General features: G+C 37.7%; 1 protein-coding gene across 2 annotated transcripts in view; it reads right to left on the bottom strand.

Annotated features, from left to right (window-relative positions):
- Positions 1 to 19,896, bottom strand: part of HERPUD2 (HERPUD family member 2) — a 46,041-nt gene that overhangs the window by 25,110 nt on the left and 1,035 nt on the right. The gene's annotated exons all lie outside the window — the stretch shown is intronic.

Here is a 19,896-nt window from a genome sequence, read left to right as displayed (position 1 = left end):
TATTTCTCTATATCCCCCACCATATCCTGCAACATAGAGCTCCCCGGTGACTTTGATAAAAGCAATCTTGGTCGAACAGTAGGGTAAAAGCTTTACTGGGATGTATTTAAGAGAAAAGGATAGGAGTACAGTTACAAATAATGAATATTCAGAATTTATAAGGAGTTGTGCACTACAGACAGAACGGGAATAAAGGTAATAGCTGGAAGGGAAGTGGGAGTCAAAAGAGGGTCTTGTTTGTTTTACTGTTTTGTGTTTTTGTTTTTTTTGAGGAAAGAGACATAACATGTTTGTATGCCAATAGAAATAACCCAACCTCAGGATGATTCCAAAGTGATGATGCAGGAGAGAAAAACAGAAAATTTCAAGAGCAATGTTCTTGAGTAACTCATAAGGGGTAAAATCTTGTGTGAAGGAGTTGAACTTAGAGAAGAATATGGCAGAGACAGGCGAAGAAATGTTAAGAAACTTGTACACAATCCCACTACCACCACTCTTTGCCTCAGTTTTCTTATTTAAAAAATGAGGGCAATAATAGTACCTATTTCACAAGGTTGAATTTTCACAACAATAAAAATACACACAAACCTCTAACAACAGAGCAGAACACTTAGAAAACATTCAATGAGCATTTGACACTAATCTCTAACAACTGCTTCTCTGACATCATGCAGTTTCATGAAGATCTAATGAGAGATTTTGTGACAGTACTGATAAGTTGTATGACCAGTAGCAGACTACCTTTGTTCATTATGTATAAGAACATGATTAGGATACTGCTAAATAGGTTTGGTTAAAGTTGCAATAACTATCAATTTGATGACTAAAAAAGCAAGCCCTAATCCATGTTTGAAGAGCTTTCAGGAATCAGTTTAAAATGACGTTTATAAATAACAGAAAGAAAACTTTTCATTCATTTCACCTCTACATAGAAAAATATTTGAAATTAGTAAAAAAAAAAAAAAAAAAAAGTCAAGTCCATGTGCAAAGCATAAATTACTTACCTTCAGATTTTTAGTGAAAGGATGTACTGAGTGGATGGGATGAAAGAAGGATGCAAGAGTATTTATCAACTACTTCAAAATGTAAGAAAATATGTATTAGCTACTTTCTACATAGGTAATCTCCATTTAATACTATTAAATACTATTAAACTGTAGCAGTAATGGAATTAATCAGGTACTTTATCACAAGTATCATTTTTAAGCAAGATGGGACATAAAAGTATGCTAGAATACTCAATATTCTGGACTACTGGCATGTATATATATAAATTAAGTACAATGGCAATCCAACTTAGTTTACTCTCATGATTATTTAGTAGATAGGTTTAAAACAATTATTTCACAGAAACAATACAGACCACTATCAGTCAGCAACCTCATAGACTCCAAAAGCCCATGCTTGAAAAACTTAGCCGTATAAATTTAACACATTTAGGAAGATCACTTAGTTTAGAATATAGGTACTGAAATCTCATGAGAGTCAGCTATAAAGTATTCATTCAATTATCTATAATGATAATTCTTATGTGAAAATGAAAAACTCCAAATTAAAGATTTTAAGAACTCCTAGGGGAGGAGCCAAGATGGCGGAGGAATAGGACGGGGAGACCACTTTCTCTCCTACAAATTCATCGAAAGAACAATTGAACACAGAGCAAACTTCACAAAACAACTTCTGATCGCTAGCTGAGGACATCAGGCGCCCAGAAAAGCAGCCCATTGTCTTCGAAAGGAGGTAGGACAAAATATAAAAGATAAAAAGAGAGACAAAAGAGCTAGGGACGGACACCCGTCCCGGGAAGGGAATCTTAATAGAGGAAGTTTCCAAACACCAGGAAACCCTCACACTGGCGGGTCTGGGGGAAGTTTTCGAATCTCGGAGGGCAACCTAACCGGGAGGAAAAATAAATAAAACCCACAGATTACGTGCCTAAAAGCAACTCCCAGCAGAAAAGTACCTCAGACGCCCGCATCTGGCATCAGCAAGTGGGGGTGGAACAGAGAGGAGCGGGCGGCATTGCTTAGGGTAAGGACCGGGCCTGAGTGCCCTGAGGACAATCGGAGGGAGCTTTTGTGAGTTACCAACTTAAACTGTGGGACAGCAAAAGAGAGAGAAAATTAACCAGCTTGAACACACTGCCGGCCGTTCACAGAACAAAGGGACCGAGCAAGTCCAGAGGAGCTAGCCGGCTGCAGACCGGCCCAGCCCCGCCGGAGGCAGGAGGCAGCGGGGAGGGGAAAGGGGCAAACTCAGCCCCAAAGACGGCATCCCCTACCACACTGCAAACAGGCCTCCAGTTTCTAACCAAAGACTTCGTGAGATTCTGGATGGTTGACATCCGCTGGGAGGGTCACAGCTAAACACAGGGCCCACGCACCCGACCAGCATAGGCAGAAACTGAGGCTGGGACCGTGGAGGGGAGAAGGCGAGCGGCACCCGGGTAGAGTGCGCCCGTCAAACTCCTGGCTGCCTGAGCTGCTCGGCCGGGGAAGGCACAAAACGCAGGCGCAACTGAGTCCACGCTTTTGTGGAATACCCGGTAACTGGAACTGCACGCAACGCAAGGCATGCTCCATGTAGAGCAGCCGGGAGTCTGAGCAGCATAGACAGGGAAAGCAGCGCCCCTCCCTCCCCGCAGTGCGACAGAACTAGCAACCTGAACAAGAGACCACCTCCGCCCGCCTGTGTCAGGGCAGAAATTAGGCACTGAAGAGACCAGCAAACAGAAGCCAAATAAACAAAGGGAACCACTTCAGAAGGGACCAGTGCAACAGATTAAAATCCCTGTAGATAACACCCACTACACCGGAAGGGGCCCATAGATATCGAGAAGTGTAAACTGGAACGAGGAGCTATCTGAAACTGAACTGAACCCACACTGACCGCAACAGCTCCAGAGAAATTCCTAGATATAATTTTACCCTTTTTTTATTTAAATTTTTTTAATTTAAAAAATTAAAAATTTTTCTAAAATTTTTTTAAAAATTTAAATTTAAAAAATTAAAAAAATTTTTTTTATTTTTTCTCTTTTATTTTCTTTTAAAATTCCCTATTACTCCCCCATTACTCCTTAACTTTCATTTTCATATATTTTTACGATTTTTTTAATTAGGAAAAAAATTTTTTTTTCTTGTTTTTTTCTTTTTCTTTTATTTTCTTTTAAAGTCCTCTATTACTCCTCTACTACTCCTTAATTTTAATTTTCATTTCACTATAACATTGCAAAAAAAAAAAGAGAAGCCCTATTTGTAAACCGAACTTCATATATATTTCTAAAATTTTTTGTTTTTAATATTGTATTTTTAAGAGTCTAACCTCTACTCTAGATTTTTAATCTTTGTTTTTCAGTATGTGATATAAATTTTGGACATTTAAGAAGCCAATATTCAGTTCCCATTTTTATTCAGGAGTGTGTTGATTACTCTCTCCCACTTTTGACTCTCCATTTTCTACCTCAGAACACCTCTATTTCCTCCTTTCCCCTTCTCTTCCCAATCCAATTCTGTGAATCTTTGTGGGTGTCTGGGCTACGGAGAACACTTTGGGAACAGACAACTGTGTAGATCTGTCTCTCTCCTCTTGAGTCCCCTCTTTTCTCCTCCTGCTCTTCTCTATCTCCCTCCTCCCTCTCCTCTTTTTCATGTAACTCTGTGAACCTCTCTGGGTGTCCCTCACAGCAGAGAATCTTTTCACCATTAACCTAGAAGTTTTCTTATCAGTGCTGTATAGTTGGAGAAGCCTTGAGACTACTGGAGGAATAAAACTGAAATCCAGAGGCAGGAGACATAAGCCCAAAACCTGAGAACACCAGAAAACTCCTGACTACACGGAACATTAAGTAATAAGAGACCATCCAAAAGCCTCCATACCTACACTGAAGCCAACCACCACCCAAGAGCCAGTAAGTTTCAGAGCAAGACATACCACGCAAATTCTCCAGCAATGCAGGAACATAGCCCTGAGCGTCAACATACAGGCTGCCCAAAGTCACACCTAACACATAGACCCATCTCGAAACTCATTACTGGGCACTCCAGAGAGAAGAAATCCAGTTCCACGCACCAGAACACCGACACAAGCTTCCCTAACCAGGAAACCTTGACAAGCCAATCGTCCAACCCCACCCATCGGGTGAAACCTCCACAATAAAAAGGAACCACAGACCTCCAGAATACAGAAAGCCCACTCCAGACACAGCAATCTAAACAAGATGAAAAGGCAGAGAAATACCCAACAGGTAAAGGAACATGAAAAATGCCCACCAAGTCAAACAAAAGAGGAGGAGATAGGCAATCTACCTGAAAAAGAATTTAGAATAATGATAATAAAAATTATCCAAAATCTTGAAAACAAAATGGAGTTACAGATAAATAACCTGGAGACAAAGATTGAGAAGATGCAAGAAATGTTTAATAAAGACCTAGAAGAAATAAAAAGAGTCAGTTAAAAATGAATAATGCAATAAATGAGATCAAAAACACTCTGGAGGGAACCAAGAGTAGAATAATGGAGACAAAAGATAGGATAAGTGAGGTAGAAGATAAAATGGTGGAAATAAATGAAGCAGAGAGGAAAAAAGAAAAAAGGATCAAAAGAAATGAGAACAACCTCAGGGACCTCTGGGACAATGTGAAACGCCCCAACATTCGAATCATAGGAGTCCCAGAAGAAGAAGACAAAAAGAAAGGCCATGAGAAAATACTTGAGGAGATAATAGCTGAAAACTTCCCTAAAATGGGGAAGGAAATAGGCGCCCAAGTCCAAGAAACCCAGAGAGTCCCAAACAGGATAAACCCAAGGCGAAACACCCCAAGACACATATTAATCAAATTAACAAAGATCAAACACAAAGAACAAATATTAAAAGCAGCAAGGAAGAAACAACAAATAACACAGAAAGGGATTCCCATAAGGATAACAGCTGATCTATCAATAGAAACCCTCCAGGCCAGAAGGGCATGGCAGGACATACTTAAAGTAATGAAGAAAATAACCTACAACCTAGATTTCTGTACCCAGCAAGGATCTCATTCATATATGAAGGAGAATTCAAAAGCTTTACAGACAAGCAAAAGCTGAGAGAATTCAGCACCACCAAACCAGCTCTTCAACAAATGCTAAAGGATCTTCTCTATACAGGAAAGGTTGTATAAACGTGAACCCAAAACAACAAAGTAAATGGCAACGGGACCATACCTATCAATAATTACCTTAAATGTAAATGGGTTGAATGCCCCAACCAAAAGACAAAGACTGGCTGAATGGATACAAAACCAAGACCCCTATATATGCTGTCTACAAGACACCCACCTCAATATCCAATAAAATAGACTTTCAAATAAAGGCTGTGAGAAGAGACAAAGAAGTACACTACATAATGATCAAAGGATCAATCCAAGAAGATATAACAATTATAAATATATATGCACCCAACATAGGAGCACCACAATATGTAAGGCAAACGCTAATGAGTATGAAAGAGGAAATTAATAGTAACACAATAATAGTGGGAGAATTTAATACCCCACTCACAACTATGGATAGATCAACTAAACAGAAAATTAACAAGGAAACACAAACTTTAAATGACACAATGGACCAGCTAGACCTAATTGATATCTCTAGGACATTTCACCCCAAAACAATCAACTTCACCTTTTTCTCAAGTGCACACAGAACCTTCTCCAGAATAGATCACATCCTGGGCCATAAATCTAGTCTTGGTAAATTCAAAAAAACTGAAATCATTCCAGTCATCTTTTCTGACCAGAGTGCAATAAGATTAGATCTCAATTACAGGGAAAAAATTGTTAAAAATTCAAACATACGGAGGCTAAATAACACGCTTCTGAATAACCAACAAATCATAGAAGAAATAAAAAAAGAAATCAAAATATGCATAGAAATGAATGAAAATGAAAACACAACAACCCAAAACCTATGGGACACTGTAAAAGCAGTGCTAAGGGGAAGGTTCATAGCATTACAGGCTTTCATCAAGAAACAAGAAAAAAGTCAAATAAATAACCTAACTCTATACCTAAAGCAACTAGAGAAGGAAGAAATGAAGAACCCCAGGGTTGGTAGAAGGAAAGAAATCTTAAAAATTAGGGCAGAAACAAATGCAAAAGAAACTAAAGAGACCATAGTAAAAATCAACAAAGCCAAAAGCTGGTTTTTTGAAAAAATAAACAAAATTGACAAACCATTAGCAAGACTCATTAAGAAACAAAGGGAGAAGAACCAAATTAACAAAATTAGAAATGAAAATGGAGAGATCACAACAGACAACACTGAAATACAAAGGATCATAAGAGACTACTACCAGCAGCTCTGTATCAATAAAATGGACAACTTGGGAGAAATGGACAAATTCTTAGAAAAGTCTAACTTTCCAAAACTGAACCAGGAAGAAATAGAAGATCTTAACAGACCCATCACAAGCAAGGAAATCGAAACTGTAATCAGAAATCTTACAGCAAACAAAAGCCCAGGACCTGATGGCTTCACAGCTGAATTCTACCAAAAATTTAGAGAAGAGCTAACACCTATCTTACTCAAACTCTTCCAGAAAATTGCAGAAGAAGGTAAACTTCCAAACTCATTCTATGAGGCCACCATCACCCTAATTCCAAAACCAGACAAAGATGCCACAAAAAAAGAAAACTACAGGCCAATATCACTGATGAACATAGATGCAAAAATCCTTAACAAAATTCTAGCAAACAGAATCCAACAACATATTAAAAAAATCATACACCATGACCAAGTGGGCCTTATCCCAGGAATGCAAGGTTTCTTTAATATCTGCAAATCAATCAATGGAATACACCACATTAACAAATTGAAAGATAAAAACCATATGATTATCTCAATAGATACAGAGAAAGCCTTTGACAAAATTCAACACTCATTTATGATTAAAACTCTCCAGAAAGCAGGAATAGAAGGAACATACCTCAACATAATAAAAGCTATATATGACAAACCCACAGCAAGCATTACCCTCAGTGGTGAAAAATTGAAAGCATTTCCCCTAAAATCAGGAACAAGACAAGGCTGCCAACTCTCACCACTACTATTCAGTATAGTTTTGGAAGTTTTGGCCACAGCAATCAGAGCAGAAAAAGAAGTAAAAGGAATCCAGATAGGAAAAGAAGAAGTGAAACTCTCACTGTTTGCAGATGACATGATCCTCTACATAGAAAACCCTAAAGACTCTACCAGAAAATTACTAGAGCTAATCAACGAATATAGTAAAGTTGCAGGATATAAAATTAACACACAGAAATCCCTTGCATTCCTATACACTAACAATGAGAAAACAGAAAGAGAAATTAAAGAAACAATACCATTCACCATTGCAACAAAAAGAATAAAATACTTAGGAGTATATCTACCTAAAGAAACAAAAGACCTATACATAGAAAACTATAAAACACTGATGAAAGAAATCAAAGAGGACACAAACAGATGGAGAATCATACCGTGTTCATGGATTGGAAGAATCAATATTGTCAAAATGGCTATTCTACCCAAAGCAATCTATAGATTCAATGCAATCCCTATTAAGCTACCAACGGTATTTTTCACAGAACTAGACCAAAGAATTTCACAGTTTGTATGGAAATACAAAAAACCTCGAATAGCCAAAGTAATCTTGAGAAAGAAGAATGGAACTGGAGGAATCAACCTGCCTGACTTCAGACTCTACTACAAAGCCACAGTCATCAAGACAGTATGGTACTGGCACAAAGACAGAAATATAGATCAATGGAACAGAATAGAAAGCCCAGAGATAAATCCACGAGCCTATGGACACCTTGTCTTCGACAAAGGAGGCAAGGATATACAATGGAAAAAAGACAACCTCTTTAACAAGTGGTGCTGGGAAAACTGGTCAACCACTTGTACAAGAATGAAGTTAGAACACTTTCTAACACCATACACAAAAAGAAACTCAAAATGGATTAAAGATCTAAATGTAAGACCAGAAACTATAAAACTCCTAGAGGAGAACATAGGCAAAACACTCTCCGACATAAATCACAGCAGGATCCTCTATGACCCACCTCCCAGAATATTGGAAATAAAAGCAAAAATAAACAAATGGGACCTAATGAAACTTAAAAGCTTTTGCACAACAAAGGAAACTATAAGTAAGGTGAAAAGACAGCCCTCAGATTGGGAGAAAATAATAGCAAACGAAGCAACAGACAAAGGATTAATCTCAAAAATATACAAGCAACTCCTGCAGCTCAATTCCAGAAAAATAAATGACCCAATAAAAAAATGGGCCAAAGAACTAAACAGACATTTCTCCAAAGAAGACATACAGATGGCTAACAAACACATGAAAAGATGCTCAACATCACTCATTATCAGAGAAATGCAAATCAAAACCACAATGAGGTACCATTACACGCCAGTCAGGATGGCTGCTATCCAGAAGTCTACCAGCAATAAATGCTGGAGAGGGTGTGGAGAAAAGGGAACCCTCTTACACTGTTGGTGGGAATGCAAACTAGTACAGCCACTATGGAGAACAGTGTGGAGATTTCTTAAAAAACTGGAAATAGAACTGCCGTATGACCCAGCAATCCCACTTCTGGGCATACACACTGAGGAAACCAGATCTGAAAGAGACACGTGCACCCCAATGTTCATCGCAGCACTGTTTATAATAGCCAGGACATGGAAGCAACCTAGATGCCCGTCAGCAGACGAATGGATAAGGAAGCTATGGTACCTATACACCATGGAATATTACTCAGCCATTAAAAAGAATTCATTTGAATCAGTTCTAATGAGATGGATGAAACTGGAGTCCATTATACAGAGTGAAGTAAGCCAGAAAGATAAAGAACATTACAGCATACTAACACATATATATGGAATTTAGAAAGATGGTAATGATAACCCTATATGCAAAACGGAAAAAGAGACACAGATGTACAGAACAGACTTTTGGACTCTGTGGGAGAAGGCGAGGGTGGGATGTTTCGAGAGAACAGCATCGAAACATGTATATTATCTAGGGTGAAACAGATCACCAGCCCAGGTTGGATGCATGAGACAAGTGCTCGGGCCTGGTGCACTGGGAAGACCCAGAGGGACTGGGTAGAGAGGGAGGTGGGAGGGGGGATCGGGATGGGGAATACATGTAACTCCATGGCTGATTCATGTCAATGTATGACAAAACCCACTACAATATGGTAAAGTAATTAGCCTGCAACTAATAAAAATAAATGAAAAAAAAAAAAAAAAGAACTCCTAGTCCCAAAACTATGAGTCCCAGTTTCAGAAATACATACAAATATTCATCAAACTTTCAAACCTAACAGCACATAATCTATTTAACCCAAAATATAGCTGACTGAAATAGCACTACTAGAAGCCCAGAGACTGATAATCCCTTATCCCCAAGTCCTATTTCTTTAAAGCCTATTCCCATGGGCTTCCCTAGGGGCTCCGTCGGTAGCCTGCAATGCTGGAGACCCAGGTTCAATCCCTGGGTCAGGAAGATCCCCTGGAGAAGGAAATGGCAACCCACTCCAGTACTCTTGCCTGGAAAATTCCATGGATGGAGGAGCCTGGCGGGCTACAGTCCATGGGGCCACAGAGTCAGACACGACTGAGCAACTTCACTTTCTTTCTTTCATACCCACTGAACAGAAAGGCTGGGTAATGGCCAAGAAAGTCCCTCAGCAGGATGAGGAAGAGCATGGCCAAAAGTGCCTAGCAAAAGGTTCTGACATTTGCAAGGAGAAAAGACCATGGTGTTTACCATTTGTACCTCTGGAAGAGCAATCAAAGTTTAGAAAATCCATTAAAAGGCATTTGTATATTTCATTCATATCACTGGTCACTGTCCCTCCAGAGTCCTTTGCTAAATTTTCCATCCAGTTCTAAAAGTTAAGAAAGCTTCTTCAGCTGAGATGCAAATTTGCTTCTCTATCCAAGGCCTTTCTCTCCTTCTCAGACCCAGATCCATATACCCAACCATTCATTAGACATCTAACACCTTCAGATATCTTTAGAGTTTGGTTTTTTTTTTTTTTTTTTTGCCTTTGGCCACACCAGGCAGCATGTGGGATCTTAGTTCTAGGACCAGGGATCAAACTCATGCCCCCTGCAGCAGATATACAGAATCTTAACCACTGGACCACAAGGGAAGTCCCCACCTTCAGGTATCTTAGTAAGCAACTCAAAGTCAAAACATCTACAACAGTTCTCAGTTCCCAATTCTCCAGATCTTTCCCCTTACTTGTTCCCTATTTCTTAAACAACTTGCCACCAGATGTTTAAGTCAAAACTCTGGGCATTATCCTCAATTTTTCTCTCACCTTGCCTAACATATCTAACCATCAGCAAATCTCATGGACTCTATCTCCAGAAGCCCCTCTCAGTCCATTTCTTTCCATTTCCACTGTCATTAAACTAAACCATTACCTCTTGCCTGAACTTCTGTAATATTAATAGCATCTTTAATTGGTCTTCACACATTCTGGTCTACAGTCAGTAAACAGTGATCTTTTAAAAATGTGAATCACTCCTGTCACTCTCTAGTAGATCTCTACCAGTCTGGATTTAATTCTAATTCCTTACCATAACCAGATGGTCCCAGCAGATCTGCTTTCTGTCTCTTTCCCACATCCTCTGATTTTATTCTTTCCTCCTCTCTCATTAGCCAAATGGGCAATCACTTAGAGCTCCAAATATGCTAAGCTCGTCACCAACTCAGACACCATACCTGTAGTATTCTCTCCCAGCTCTTGCAGACCTAACTCTCTTAATCATCTTTTGGGTCTTAACTTTAAAATGACCTTCTCAAAAAAAAATCAAAAAATTTTTTTTAAAAATGACCTTCTCAGAGAGGCCTTACCTGATTTAAAACCTTAAAGAAGAGTATTCTCTTTTACACACCCAGTTTGTTTTCTTCGTAACACAAACCATAATCTCTAATTATGTGCATGAGTTTATTTCCCTAAGTGGGATATGACTATCAAGAACAAAAGAGGGTCCATGTCTGTCTAGTTCATCCCTTTGCTCCCACAGCCTAGCCATGTGTCCTGCAGAGTAGATGCTAAATGCCACTCTATTAAATGAAGTGTTATAAGTCCAAAAGTGCTTACATAGATTTGGAAGACATAACTAATTTGAAATTCATTGTATCAGTTATTTTACATGTAATCACTAAGAATGAAAATGAAGTGTTTAGTTAGTATTCAGTCTATGAATCACAATACTAGCTTAAAATACTTGCTGGTGCTAAATTCATCTGGTTCATTTCTGCAAATGGTACTGATATTAGCATATTATTATCAAGGAACAATCATGTATTGGTATCTTGGCATTAACTTTTCTCTAAATAAATAGTCAACGTCAAATAAACTTTTATCTTTCCACAGCAAGGGACCATCAATTTTCAAAAAAGCAGAACATAACAAAATTACATTGTACCCTGAAAAAAATACATGAAGCAAAAACAAGTATGGATGAGAATGTGAAGAAAGTAGAACCCTTATACATTACTAGTGGGAATATAAAATGGCATGGCCTCTTTAAAAGCTTGGCAGTTCCTCAGAAAGCTACCATAGGGTTCGGTATACATCCACTCCATTCCCTAGGTATATACCAAAGAGAAGTGAAAACCCACATCCACACAAAAGCCTGTGAGAGAAAATGCACAGCAGAAAAAAGTAGAAACAGCTCAAACGCCTATCAACTGATGAATGGACAAACAAAATGTGACACCTATGAATACATACAATGAAATATTATTTGGTCATAAAAACTAATGAAGAACTGATACATGTTATAACATGAATGAATCGTGTAAACATGCTAAATGAAAGAGTAAGACAGAAAAGATCATATAAATTATAGTTCCATTTGTGTGAAACTTTCAGAATAGGTGAACACATAAGAGACAAAAAGCAGATTAGCGGTTACCAAGGACTGAGCAGAGAACGAGGAGAGATGGCTAGTGAGTATGTGGTGATGAAAATGTTCTGGACATTAGAACATCAGACAGTGGCGATGACTGTACAACTTTGTGAAGTATTAAAAGCCACTGAATTGTACGTGTTAAAGGGTTAATTTTATATCTCAATTTTTATATTATATCTCATTTTTTTATATTATATCTCATTTAATTATATCTCAATTTTTAAAACTGTTGCTCTAAATGGAATATTCAAATACATTCAGGTAATCAGAAGTAAAAGGAAAAAGAATTCTTTAATTTTACTGTGGTTGAAAATAGATAAAAAGTTTTCAGATGCATAAATTAAATAAGACTTGAGATTTTCTCCACTAAAAAAAATACTGAAAAAATTCAGTTTAAATATCAGTAATTTAATTTAAATATCTGGAAAATCAGTGCTTAGACACAGTAACAAACCATACAACAATCAACTGAATTTTCAGTTGGTTTGGATTATAAACTACAGTATTAGGAAAAGAACGGATTTTGAGATCTCAATTCAAACTCAGTTTAACGTGTAAAAGTGACACAATTTTATTTATCCAGACCTACTAATGACAGTATTTTTTACTTTGATTAAAAATTCATTTCTGTATTAGTTAGGGTAAGTAATGCTAACTGCTATAACAAACCTCAAGATCTCAGTAGCTTAGCACAACAGAAGTTCATTTTTCTATCAATTAAAACAACATTACATGGTATCCTTTAAATATAATAATTCATAAGACTCAGGGTTGGTAAATATAAAACAAAGTACTAGTGAAATTGTCAATTAAAAATTTCTTCTGTTCAGATACTGTTTACATAGAGTAACATGTAAATACACTTGACTACCTCTGTTAACAGCACCATTATTCTTCCTTCTGCTCACACCCTACATCCAATAGTCAGCAAATCCTAACAGGTATACTATTAATAGTGCTTCCCAGGTGACTCTAGTGGTAAAGGACCCGCCTGCCAATGCAGGTTAGATGTAAGAGACACAGGTTCGATCCCTGGGTTGGGAAGATCCCCTGGAGGAGGGCACAGCAACCCACTCCAATATTCTTGCCTGGAGAATTCCAAGGACAGAGGAGCCTGGCAGGCTGAAGTCCTTAGGGTCACACAGAGTTGGACACGACTGAAGTGACTTAGTACTGCTGCTGCTGCTGCTAAGTCACTTCAGTAGTGTCCGACTCTGTGCGACCCCATCCCTGGGATTCTCCAGGCAAGAACACTGGAGTGTGTTGCCATTTCCTTCTCCAATGCATAAAAGTGAAAAGTGAAAGTGAAATCACTCAGCTACAGTCGCCTACCAGGCTCCTCCGTCCATGGGATTTTCCAGGCAAGAGTACTGGAGTGGGGTGCCATTGCCTTCTCCGGACTTAGTACTACATACTGTTAATACTCTCACCATCTCCACTGCTCCACCCTAGATGAAGCCTGGCGACATATGGCAGAGCAGAGGCAGCTAAATTACCAAGCTGGAAATATCCTGTTGGTACTCTGAGTAGCCCAGAGACAGAAATATACCACTCCAAATAAACAGCTGCTTAATCAGCTGGCCCCAAAACTTAGACACCTACTTAACAGAGATTGCTAAAAACCAAGGTGAGGAAAGCTCATCTGCTAGTATAATATGCAAAAATAAATCCTCAACTGGGAAAAGATGTTTTCTTTCTGAAAGGTTTACATATATTTTATCTGAAGTGTCTGACTTTTTAATGTTTAACTCGATAGCAAAATGAAATACCATGTATCCCTAATGCATTTAAAATACTCACAAGAGTCTAACATGAGTTTACTAAAGGAACAACACTTTTTTATTTCTGGAAAGTCATGTGGTTGCTTGCTCATCAGTCACTAGGTCATGTCTGACTCTTTGCAACCCTACGGCCTGTAGCCCGCCAGGCTTCTCTGTCCATAAGATTTTCCAGACAAGACTAATGGAGTGCATTGCCATTTCCTTCTCCAGGGGATCTCCCCAACCCAGGGATCAAACCTGCGTCTCCTGCATTCGCAGGCAGATTCTTTACCACTGAGCCACCTGGGAAGCCCAGAAAGTCATGTAGTTGGTATCAAAAGATTAGATTTCTTATGTGAAGGACTCAATGGGTCTCTCATGATTACGTATGGCTTAAAAAAATCATGTCCTTAGTATATCCAACTTCAACATAATCAAACAGCTCAGTAAATGCAACAGTCAACTTACATGTTGGTTCAAAAACTACAGTCCAATTTCTTTGAAAATAGTTAACTATTAACATTTCAGTACTTAAATATAATTCAGCTACAAATGTCAAACAGCCTTAAAGAACTAGTTCCCAGGAAGTGCACAAAATATCATTTTCTATGGGAAATGAATTCTGTGAATTCATACTGAAATGTATCTCCCTCTTATTTCCACTAGATCCACCCAATCTAATGCTTCAGGAAATTTAGAGACTGTAAATGGAAGCACAGCTTAACCAAACTGCCTCTACCTCTTATCCTCTTACAACATAGTGAACGAAACAGGCTCACAGAGCTTAAACAATAATTTCCTCTAGAACTCCAAAGGGACATTCTCTGCTTAGCTGTTTCTACTCACAGGCCAAATTTTCTGCACATACAACAGAGATGCCATAATGTGTGACTGTTGTGGTTCATACAAGCAGGAATGTGAAATGATAGGCAAAGCTATGTACTTTGAAGTCTTAAGATACTATGGTCCCATACCTTCTTTATAATTTATCAAACTAACAAAAATAACCACAGTCTAAGCTGATACATTAGAACTGTATTAAAACTATGTTTACCCATTCACCTGTAGTCTTTAGATGATAAACCATCCGAACACACACGTCTTTTTACAGTTTACTTACTTCTTTTTAACTTGCAAGTATGTAACTGGTAGAGCCAAGCCCTAAATGCCTTTCTTCATGTTATTATATATAACCACATATGTTTAGGATCTAAGGCTTGCAAGTCAGACCAGACCAACCTAAATACAAATTCTGATTCTACTTAAAGTTCTATGACCTTGGGCAAAAAAAATAACCAAGGCTCAGCTTCCTCATCTATAACAGAGAGCTGATAATAAAACTTACTGCATAACCTATTAGGAATAAATGTGATAAATATATAAAATGCTTAGTAGAATGACTGGTATACATAACCACCACTTAGTAAATGTCAGTTTAAAATCAGAGCACCAAATATGACAGTTAAGTAAAAGCATTCAAGACCATCAAATCTGTATTTATTATGTATGGGAATTCCATGGCAGTCCAGTGGTTAGGACTCCATGCTGTCACTGCTGAGGGCCAGTTTCAATTCCCGATCAAAGAACTAAAATCCCACAACCAGCACAGTGCTGCAACCCACCCCCGCCCCACAAACACACACACACCAAAAAATTATTATGTAAAGGAAAGGAATAAAGTTCTAGAAAAATTCTATTTTTAAAAGCACTGATGAATGATGAAACAAAACATCACCTTCACAGTACTGCTTTTTTCCAAAAAGGACATTAGAAAAAGGCTACAGGAGGAGCTGCATAAAACAAACTTTAGTCAGCACTCATTCAAAACTTTTAACTTCCCATCAACTTTGATAAAAATCTTATAAAACAAAAATTAGTGTGGTTTATAGCCCCTTTAAATCAATAGTTCTGAGGTGATTAAGCAAGCAGATTTTAAAAATGACCTGTCTAGTTATGATAAGTGAAATAAGTCAGAAAAAGAAAGATAAATACTATACGATATCACTTACATGTGCAATCTAAAAAATATAGCAAACTAGTGAATATAACAAATATAGCTAGTGAATACAACAAAAAAGAAACATACTCACAAATAGAACAAACGTGGTTACCAGTGAAGAGAGGGAAGGGGGAAGGTAATAAAGGGTAGGGGACTAAGAGATACAAACTATAAAAAAATTTAAGTTATAAGGATATATTGCACAACACAGGGAATATAGCCAATATTTTACAAGTTTTTTTTAAAAAATGACCTTCCTAAACAAGGTAATAGGGAATTACAAAAATAAGAGAGATATAAACCTCCAATTGTATTATAAAAGCTACTTCTACTGACAATGAAAGTCAGACTCCTATCTGAACTCTAGGCAATTTGATTATGCAATGTTATATTCTCAGAATAGAATCTATACAACTAGTTCTATTCCAATTTCTTTAATTCTAAAAGAATCAGAGCAAAGGCACAATTTGAAAAGGCAGCAAGAGAGGGGAAATCTATCCAGAACTGAGGGACATGCTCAACAGGCACTCTGAGTTCAAGACTGAAAAAGGGGGAAGCAAAAGGATACAAGTCCCTTCAAAACTGACTTCAAGGGTAAGTCACGTTCATCTTAGTTTGTGTATAAGAGCAAATAGTAAGAAACAAGATAATGAAAAAGGTGCCTAATTGGATTTACAGATTCTAATTTTTTATTTCCCATTTTTAAAGTTTTCTCTAGGATAGTCCATTCTACTGAATAACATTAAGTTCAACAATTTTGATATTTACATACCTGGTCTAAACTAGATCAAAGTCTGAAACTGCTCAAGTAAAAGTAGTCCTCTTGATAGGTTATCTTCACCCACTAGTAGCAATTACCTAAATTTCAGAATAATTATTTCACACTACAGGCCAAGTTTAAGAACTGAAAGCCTAAAATCATTAAGTGACGACAAATGTCATATTAAAATACAATTCACAGTTATATACACTATCAACATGAACTGCTGCTGCTGCTGCTAAGTCGCTTCAGTCGTGTCCGACTCTGTGCGACCCCATAGAGGGGCTCCGTCCCTGGGATTCTCCAGGCAAGAGCACTGGAGTGGGAACTGCTGCACTAACCAGGTCTTAAACCATGTTCTAAACCAAGTATCAACACCAAAGTTAGATAAATCTCCACCAGAGCTCAATTTCAGATCTGAGGTTTTCTATAATGACTGTTTAAACTTCTGCATAAATGTAGCAACTGCCTTGCTTCCTAACTGGAAAACACTTCCCCCCGGGGAGCCCATTATAGATCTATAATCTTTTAACACAGTACTATACTACCAAGTACTAGATAATATAAAGCATTCAAAATCATCAGGGCAACAAGAGCTCTGAAAGAACAGTTAAAAAAAGAAACTATCATCTTACCTCCTTAAAACTGTTATCAATTCCTTAAGAAAAATGTTTCTGTGAATCTTTTCTAAAACAGCTTCACATTCCCTTATCTCGGCTCGAGTGGACTGCTCCCTTCCCGTGTTCCTACAGCACTCAGTACAGCCCTCTTGTATGACACTAGTCACATGATATTGTAAGTCTGTATCCCCCGCTAGACCCGAGCTACCTAAGAGCAAAGGATTCCTATCACCTTTTTGCTTAGTATATACATAGACCTTCACATGCCAGATCAGTAAATCCTGGTTAAATAAACAAATGAAGCCCAAGAATATGTGCTTTGGAAGGAGGAGTATATTTGTTGTGGGTTGGGTTTATTGAGGGAAGGAGAGGTTGAATTAAATGAAGTCAGTCTCTGACCACAAAACTAAAATCTTAAGATTTTACATACTGTTGCAAAGTTTAGCCAGAATTCCATTAACAGCATGTAGAAATCCTAAAAGAACAACTTCAAATCTCCATTCTTCTCCTTCCAACAGCTGTCATTTATTTTCATAGAAGCCACTGCTCACAGGGACCAAGGCCCTCTACTTTACCTGACCCACCAGACCCAATAATAGCGGTAATGACGAGAGTTACAAGCTTTTCTACTTCTTGCTATAAAACAGCTGCTTCTACCAGGCACTGAACTCTTCTCTGCTTTGAAGTCCACCCACCTCCACCAGGCAGAGATGCAAAGAATTAGGCATGAGAAATGATCTGTTAAACACCAACTAGCACTTAAGACACTTTGAAACAGAATCAATGTTAAGTAGTCATTGTGGGTGGTCATAAGAACCTAAGCTTCCTTTATATTAAATCATTAATATTGTTTATATTGTTAAATTTCTCTGTTCTAAATAACAACTTTACAAGTAAACTTTAAGAACTCCAATTTCTATGCTGAGGACTCCCTATGGCTTTGGAGTATCATTAAACAGTTGGTCTGTTCAACAACTGTGATACTTCAAATCAGGTCTAGGTGATAAAAAAGTCAGAATGTTAAGTGTGTCAAATCTAATAACCTTACAAATTTTCAGTGAAGTTCTATGAAAATAAACATATGTACACCATCCCCACTCTCGTTAACCTAGAAATAAACTTCAGATATTTTCACTTGGAGAAAACCTGCTGGAGGAGAAAAAAAGGTTTGCCACAAGGCTAGGTAATTAATAGGCTGCATATTATTTGATACAGCTTCCAAAAGTGCCTCCAGCGTGTCCTAGAAGCAAGCGGGTTAGGAGGGTGGGGTGTAGAGAAGTTTGCAGCTTATCTATCCTCCAGCAGCTGACTGATCCAGATGGGCACTGACAGCCCTCCACTGGAGATTAGTGCTAAGAGGGCAGAACTTCTGGCAAAAACAGACTTATCTCAGGTTCAGGTTAAGACAAATGTGTTTCACACTCCTCTCTTATATAACTTCTTTAAAAAGAAAAAGTTTCAGAAAAGTGATAACTCTTGTTCTATCACAGTACAAATCAAGTCCCTTTTGGTTTACTCACATAAAGATCCTCACGTAAGTATATACTTGAGCACGTATCTTAGGTAAGTACTTAAGATACATGCTCAATAATGGCTCTGTTATGAACAGTACTATGGACATCCATGACTTTCAATTCCAACTACCCTAAAAAGCTATTTTCTACTTCATCATATGCAATAGGAAATCTTTTGCAAAACAGAAATTTTTAAAAAGAAATTGTTACCCCTGTGTAAATCTTTGCTTTCAAGACAAGATGTGAATGAATTAGAGTTCCAACAATTTTGTTCCAAGCACTTAAATACATCAGGGTTTTTACTTTTCCTTCTAAGAATATTTGTATGAAAAAATACTGACAAACATCTAATGCCAACTAACAGTTGTTTTTCTACATCTCCTGTTTTTGCAATAACCGCCCTATTTCTATAGTTGTTCTAGAAACCTAAATGCCTAACTAAACTTAATACTGTAACACCGAAACAGTACTAATTCATTAATACCTTAATATAGATCAAGTGTCTTCCTTACTTGTGTGCATAAAACAAGTGGTAAGTAAAACCTGGAAGGCACAGTTGCCTTCCAACACATCCTTACTGCTGGCTTAAATTTGCCAGATGCCAAAAATATCTGCCACCCTAAAAATCCAAGCCTCTTCATTAATTTAAAAAAGAAAAAAAAAAAGGTTTAGTAGTCGCTGAAAACTACTTATTCAGGGATGAAATTTATACACAGTGGAGAACAAGAAAGCCTCACTTTCACACACTGTACATGACATACTTCTCTAAATTATTCCAAGACTTAATTATCAACTATGTTGATAACTTTCAAATCTAACTTTCAGAACAGATGGAGGTGTACTGTTTTATTTATTATGTTTGCAATATCCAGATATGATTCAGAATGGAAAACACTGCCACACTGATTTACAAATGGCTATATGAACAGAATGAAATGATGTACCAAATGGTGGGGGGGTGGAAGGACTGTTCTCTTCTAAATTAAGAAAATTTCTGTGTCCTCTACAAGAGAAAAATGAGAGACGGAGGGGCAGGAGAAAGTCAAACTAAAAACTCTTTGCTTCTTAAAACATATATACTAGTGTGGAAACTATAACTTTTATAGAGGTCACATGCTTATTTCCAAGAAAAAATTCACTCTTCAGCAGAGAGTAAATTTCTGGGCCAGGTGTTGAAAGTAAAAAGGAATTTTAGTCTAATAAGTAACAAAAGCTTTAATATGGGTTGTAGTGCTTATCTCTCTTATTTTTTTTAAGGATGCATCTGTCACTCTCACATTAGGTT

Source organism: Cervus elaphus, chromosome 18 (assembly GCF_910594005.1).
Source record: "Cervus elaphus chromosome 18, mCerEla1.1, whole genome shotgun sequence".
In the NCBI taxonomy this organism is placed as follows: Eukaryota; Metazoa; Chordata; class Mammalia; order Artiodactyla; family Cervidae; genus Cervus; species Cervus elaphus.
This window is presented reverse-complemented; position numbering and strand designations above follow the sequence as displayed.